Source organism: Notamacropus eugenii, chromosome 1 (assembly GCF_028372415.1).
Source record: "Notamacropus eugenii isolate mMacEug1 chromosome 1, mMacEug1.pri_v2, whole genome shotgun sequence".
In the NCBI taxonomy this organism is placed as follows: domain Eukaryota; kingdom Metazoa; phylum Chordata; class Mammalia; order Diprotodontia; family Macropodidae; genus Notamacropus; species Notamacropus eugenii.
Genome location: NC_092872.1, coordinates 625,063,020 through 625,070,434, shown reverse-complemented (window position 1 = coordinate 625,070,434; position 7,415 = coordinate 625,063,020).

Below are 7,415 nucleotides of genomic sequence, written 5' to 3'. Positions count from 1 at the left end.
ATTTTCTCAAAAGGTCTGTCATATCTACCTTTCTAATATTCCATTTACTTGGTTTCTTTCTTGTTTTTTTTTTTTTTGGTTGGATTTAGCAGGTTCTGAGAGGGTACAGTTGAGGTCCCCCACTAGTATAATTTTGCTGTCTGTTTCTTCTGATGATAACTCACTTAACTTCTCCTTTAAGAATCTGGAAGCTATATCATTTGGTATACACACACACACACACATATATATACATGTATATGTATATATACATATACGCAGACATATATATACACCTGCACACACACACATATATAATATATACATATATATATTTTAGTATTGATATTGCTTCATTGTCAATGATACCTTTAAGCAAGATATAGTTTTTTTCCCTTTTAATTAGGTCTATTTTTGCTTTTACATGTCTGAGATTAGTACTGCTACCCCTGCCATTCTTTTAACTTCAGTTTCAGTGTAATAGATTCTGCTCCAGTCCCTTACCTTTATTGTCTGTTTGTCTCTGTTTCAGGTATATTTCTTGTAAATAACATATTGTAGCATTCTGCTTTTTGCTCCATTTGGCTATCCACTTCCATCTTATGGAAGAGTTCATTCCATTCACATTCACAGTTATGATTACTAATTGTCTATTTCCCTCGATCCTATTTTTCCTCCTGGTTGTCTTCTCTATCCTTTTACCCTTTTCCTCTTCAACAGTATTTTGCTTCTATCTACCACCTCCCTCATTCTTCCATCTCTTCTGTCAGTCTCCCCTTCCCCTGTCCCACCTTCACTTAATCTCCTCTACTCCTCCACACCACTCCTTAATCTCCTCATTAAGCCAACACTGTTTAGTACAAGGTGCAAGCAATACCCATCACACACATTTCCCCTCAAATGTCATAGTTTTTTGTGCCTCTTCATATGAAATAATTTACCCCATTCTATGTCTCCCTTCCTTCTTCACCCAGTGTACTCCTCTTTCTCATATCTTACTTATTTTTGATGTCATTCCTTCAAATTCACCTTATACTTGTACTCTCTATGTTTATTCCTTCTAGCTGTACTATTAGTGGTATAATTTTTAAGAATTACAAGTGTTATCTTCACATGTAGGGATGTAAACAGTTCAGCTCCATTGAATCCCTTATATTTTCTTTTCCTTTTTTAGACTTCTCTTGTGTCTTGATATTGGAGATTTTTTTGTTGTCATTGCTCAGTTCTGGTCTTCTCCTTATGAAAGATTAAAATACTTTTATTTCATTGAATGATCTTTTTTTTTTCCCTTGAAGCAGCATACTTAATTTCACCAGGTATACGATTCTTGGTTGTGACCTTTCCCTTCTGGAATATCATGTTCTCTGACCTCTGATCCTTTAATGTTGCATTCACTAATCCTGATTATGACTCCCTGATACTTGAATTCTTCCTTTCTGGACACTTGTAATATTTTCCCTTGACCCAACAGATTTGAAATTTTTCTATAATGTTCCATGGAGTTTTTATATTGAAATCTCTTTCCTGAATTGATCAGTGAATTCTTTCAATGCATATTTTACTCTTTGGTTCTAGGATATCAGGGCAGTTTTCCCTGACAATTTCTTGAAAGATATCGTCCAGGTCCTCCTTTTGATTATGGCTTTCAGATAGCGCAATGCTTCTGACATTGTCTTGCCTGTATCTACTTTTCAGTTCAGTTGTGTTTCCAATAAGATGTTTTACATTTTCTTCTCTTTTTATTCTTTTGAAATTGTTCAATTGACTCTTGATGTCACATAGAGTCATTAGCTTCCACTTGCCCAATTCTAACTTTTAAGGGTTGCTTTCTTCAGTATTTTGCTTTTCATTCGACCAATTGTGCGTTTAAGCACTTGTTTTCTTTTTCCAAAGGTCAATTATTTTTTTCACAATTCTCTTGCATCACTCATATGTCGTTTCCTTATTTTTCTTCTACATCTCTTACATGATTTTCTAGGTCCCCTTTGAGCTCTTCTATGAGTTTTTTCTGGGTTTTCTGTTTTCCTTTGGGGGTTTTTGCCCAGAGGTGTTTTTATATCGTTGTCCTCTTCTGAGTTTGTGTCTTGACCTTCCTAGTCACCATGGTAACTCTTTATAGTCTGATTCTTTTTGATGTTGCTCATCTTTTTTTTTTTTTTCTTGGCATTTTTCCTTTCTTTTAAATCTGATCTCTACTCCTGAGGTGCAAAGGGAACTGTCTCGGGATTCTTGTGCTAGAGGGCTGCAGGCTCCAGCTATTAACCTGATGCTACATTGATGTTGCCCTGAGGCCCAAGGCAGATCCTAGTTTCTGGTGCTGAGCTGAAGGCATAGGGTGAAGGGTAGCTGGAATTTTTGGAGACCACAGGCATCTGGCAGTTTACCTGGTGTTGAGCCAGTATCCTAGTGTTGGTGTCTGGCATATGCTGAGGCTGGTGGGGGTATTTCTGTGTTTCCCTAGGGCTACAGTGAAGCACGTGGCGGTCTGACTTCTGGAGGCTATTTTCCTGAGGCTACACTGAAGCACAAGGTGGTTCTTAAAGCTGCCTGTTCTCTTAGCTATGCTGAGGCACATGAGAGGTCCTGGTGTTGGTGTTTGCCTGCTCTACCACACTGGGCTGGTTTGCTAAGGTGAGGCTTGCTGCTGGCTAGCTGGGATATTTCTTGTCCTGGAGTGTGCTCCTCTTTTACCTCTTTCCTGATGATCTTCCAAGTTTTTTGGGCTAAAAGATTATTTCATCCCATCTTTCTACTCATTCTGCTGTTTCAGGATTTGTTTAGGGGCACTACTTCATGGTTATTTGGAGATGACCATGAGAGAATTATGGTGATTTACTGCTAACTATCATCTTGGCTCCCAGAAGTCTCTGCATTTCTTTTTATATAGTAAATACAATCTTGATATTACTGGTCAACATTTAAATAATGAAACAATTCTAATTTACAAAGTGCTTTCATTTTTTTCCTCATAACAAAGTCATATAAGAGAGTGGGAAAAGTACTGGATTTGGCATCAAAGAAACTAGGCTTGAGTAGCCAGTCTGCTACTATGAGTTGGGGCAAGTAATTTGCCTTCTCTGGGTCTCAGTTTCTTTATCTATAAAATGAGAATGTAAACACCCATGTCTCCTGAGTTCCCTTTCAGCACAAGATCAATGATTCCATGCATCTTCTGAGGTCAATAATGCAAGTGTTATAGTTATTATCATTCATGATAACGCTAGCTTTTTGATCACAGCTAAATGACAAACTCACTGAACTTGTGTTGCATCAACTATAAAGCTGTTATTATGAGTGGTAACAATTATTAATACTAACAAATATTATTAATATCTTTTATCATGATTAGTTAATTAGCATACAGAGAAGCTGAGATTTGAACCCAGGTCTTCATTTTCCAAGTCTCCTACTTTTCAAAATAGAAGGTGACAACGCAAGTTTCCTGGTCTGTAACTACATCACATCATTGGATATGATCCTTTCATGGATTCACCAGCCATCCCTTTTCTGCCACTCATACTGTCTCCCTCTATTGCCATTGCAGTAACTTTGTCTGACTAGCAGCAAACGATTGTTAATGCTGAGTAATGTTCTCTTGGTTGACACTGGTCTAAGCCTTGGAATCCCCTGAAACATCCTTTATTGTCACAGGGTGTATCTGCAGCAAAAACTATATTGCGGTGGGAATGCTTTCATGGGTGGCCACGGCCAAAATGATTAGTGAGCAAAGGTTCAGATTTCTGGTGATGGACCTCTTTTTAATCTGCTAGGTTTGTTCTCAGGATGCCAGCAGAGTCCTTGGTCAAAAAAAACAACTTGTAGATTTTCTGCTATGGTAAGACCCCTTCCCCCACCCTTACTGTTTGAGCTTCATTTGCAGACTCCATGTAGAGGCATTAAAGTAGCGTGATATCATTGAGGAGGAGGTGGGTGCTGTGTTCAAGGTATTCTTATATACACACATAAACAGATATATATGAATGGGTTGTGTTCTGGTGGAGAGATGGGGGAGGGGAAGAGAAAAATGAACTGAATTTTCTTATATTCCCTTCCTTTTTTTGTTATTCATTTTTCAGTTGTATCCAACTCTCCATGACCCCACTTGGGGATTTCTTGGCACAGATCCTGTAGTAGTTTGCCACTTCCTCCTCCAGTTCATGTTACAGATGAAGAACTGAGGTGAACAGGGGTAAGTGACTTGTTCAGGGTCAAACAGCTAGTAAGTGTCTGAGGCCAGATTTATAGATGTCTTTTCCTTTTCTTTTAGCCATGGGTAAAAGTCTAAGACCTCTAATATTCCACTAATTACTGACTTCTTAGATTCTGTGGTGATAGTGATTCTACGGAGATATTAGGAAATAAATAAACATTTGAACATTATGAACTCTTACAGCTGCTGTGAATTTGGGAATAACCTTGTATATTTTTTCCTAAATGAGAAAACTGAGGCCAGAGAGGACAAAAGGTCATACAAGTTAGCACAAATCAAGGTGAAGCACAAAAGTTAGGTCCCTTAACTCCTAGACCATTTCTTTTCTTTCCCTACTTTGTAATGCCAGTGTTGGGGCTGAGAGGGGAGTGAAGGCATTTAGTTGAATGAAATCCCATAATGTCAGTGAGTGCAGTCATCATAGGATATTCTTAGTGCTGTTATCCAACATCACAAGTTAACTCAACTACCTTTCTGGTAAACCTTGTTTTCTCTCAATATATATATGAAAGGATAGCTGCTTTCTAAAAGATGTAGAAGTTCAGACTTTTCAAAATTAAATGATTAACCCACATTCCCACAAATAATAAATAATTAAAGCTCAGGCCTCAATGTTCTATTTTTTTTACTACATCAAATTGCCTCTATGAAATGCACAACTTTGGCCAGCAAAGTAGGGTTAAAGGTATTAGAGGTTGTTCTTTTAATAAGTAGATAGAATCAAATGAATTGAAAATGTGGATAGGATGTATTACATAAATATAAACAATGCTTGATCAATTACCTACTATGTACCAGACTATACTACAAATACTATCTCATTTGATCCTCATACCAACCCTGCAAAGTAAGTGCTATTTTGCACATGAAGAACTGAGGCAGACAGAAGTTAAGTGATTTACACAGGGCCATGCACAGTGTCAGTCTCTGTGGCTAAATCCGAATTCAGATCTTCTGATTTCAGGTCTACTAGTGCTCTATGCACTGCACCACCTAGGAGAACTGCATTTACTTACTATATGATGATATGACATTTTATATAACACAGAGTGATTAGTGTTTCTCTAGTGTTTTAAATTTTGTAACTACTTACCGCCAAACACCCCATGAAGTAGGAAGCCAAGTACTATTACCTTCATTTTGAAGTGACAGTAGCAATGGCTCCCAGAAAAGAACTGACCTGGCCAACATCACAAGTTAACTCAGCCATCTTTCTGGTAAACCTTGTTTTCTCTCAATATATATGAAAGGAAAACATGATATAGAAGAATGTTCTCTTTGGCTGGGTGGGGGGAGGAAGGAGCTTCATTTTCTTTCTTTTCTTTCTTTTTCCCCTTGTAATTAGAGAAGTTGAAATGTAAAAACTGAACTATTACAGTCCTGTGAAGAAATTCATGCTGCATCTTACACTGACTGGTGACTCACATTGATCTATGTTGTCCCAATGTCCTTCCTCTCCCATACCCCCTAAATCTTAGATCCTCTGTACAGTCTCTACCCACCTTTCAATATCTATCAGTGCCTTATGCTCCTTCTTCCCTCTCCCTCCCCCTTCCACACTACACCATCAATACATGCTCTCAGGGAAAAATCCATTATCAGTCACAAACACATCAGTGTGAACATAAATCAATCTTTTGTTTCTCCCAGCAGTATTTACCTTTTAAGCTTTATCTCAAGGATTTTAGGATCATAGATTTAGAGCTGAAGGGACCTTAAGGTCATCTTGTCCAACTCTTTCATGTAGAACTGAAAATGAGGCCTAGCGCAATTCTGTGACTTGCCCAAGGTCACATATCAACAATAATAATTACTTAATATAATATTTAGTTACTTTATGCATTTATCAATTAAAATAAATAGTTTATTTAATGATGGTGATGATGATGATGATGATACACATTTTTTAAGCACTTCTTACATGCCAGGAATTGCCCTAAGCGCTATGGATACAAAGAAAGGCAACAATTGTCCTTCAAGCCTACATGCTAAAGGTTAACACAACATGTAAACAATTGGATATATACAAATATATGCAGAATAAATGAAAGGAAATCTATGAGGTGAAGGCATTAGCAGCTGTGTGAACTAGGAAAGACTTGCTACAGAAGGATAGGATTTGAGTTTAGTTTTGAAGAAAGTAAGACAGGGAAACTACAAAGTGTAGGTGGAGGAGGAGATCATTCAGAGACAGCCTGTGCAATAGCATGGAAATGGAAGGTGCAAAAGAATATTTTAGAGAAACTGGATTCTTTCTGCAAAGACTTGATCAACACAATATATGAATGAACTGTTTGGAAGATGCAAGGGATGGGTCAGCTAGAGTCAGTCTCTCTTGTGGCTCTCAGCAGACCGAACGCTTCATTCTCCACTGTCTTGCTCTTGTCTTTCTCCTTCAGGAAAATTCACATTCACAGAGGCAACTGTAGCAGCAGTTTTTATCTAGCCGATGTGCTATGAGACAGCTGGCTCCCTTATCCACTCTTCTAGTACCTTGCACTACTCCTGGGAGGTGACACTCTCCCCTAAAAGTATTGCTCAACTCACATCTCAGATTTTAGTTTCCCTGTCTCAGAGCGAAAGGCAGGGCTTTCTCTTCATGTACTAGGATATAGTTCCCATGTCCCCAGTGGCTCACACAGATGGAAGTTCGGGACTTTATATTTCCCCATGGACTTTGTCTTAAACAAATCACTACAAGAGAATGAGAAACCTTGTACCTGACTGAAGGAAGCTGAGGCTTCACTAAGCAGCAAGAGGACAGTATTCGAGGGAGGAGTCAGCAGGATCTGAAATCACACTAGCAAGACAGCCACCTACTTTCCTTATAACTGGTAGATGATTACTTCAGGAACCAAAGGAGTCCCTTAAAGATGGATGTAAGGCCTTTTAAGTACATACAAAGGGCTTAAAAAATCCATGAGAAAGACATGAGTCTCTCTATTAACTCAAATCATTAACTGCAAGTTAATATCCCATTTAATCATTATTGACATGATAATGAAAGGAACTCATGCCTCCAGCAGCTATATGACCCTAAGAACTGCCCATAGCCTAGATCTTCCCTTAGTGACACCATTCACCACTCTTTCTAGCCAAGGCTCTCATTTGACATTTCTATTGCTAAAATTCACCCCCTACTCCCACTCCCTATTGTAAACACAGCTCAGCAGGGCTTGTTGAAGGATGATTCCAGCTTCCTTCTCCTTCCTCCCTTCCCTAATAT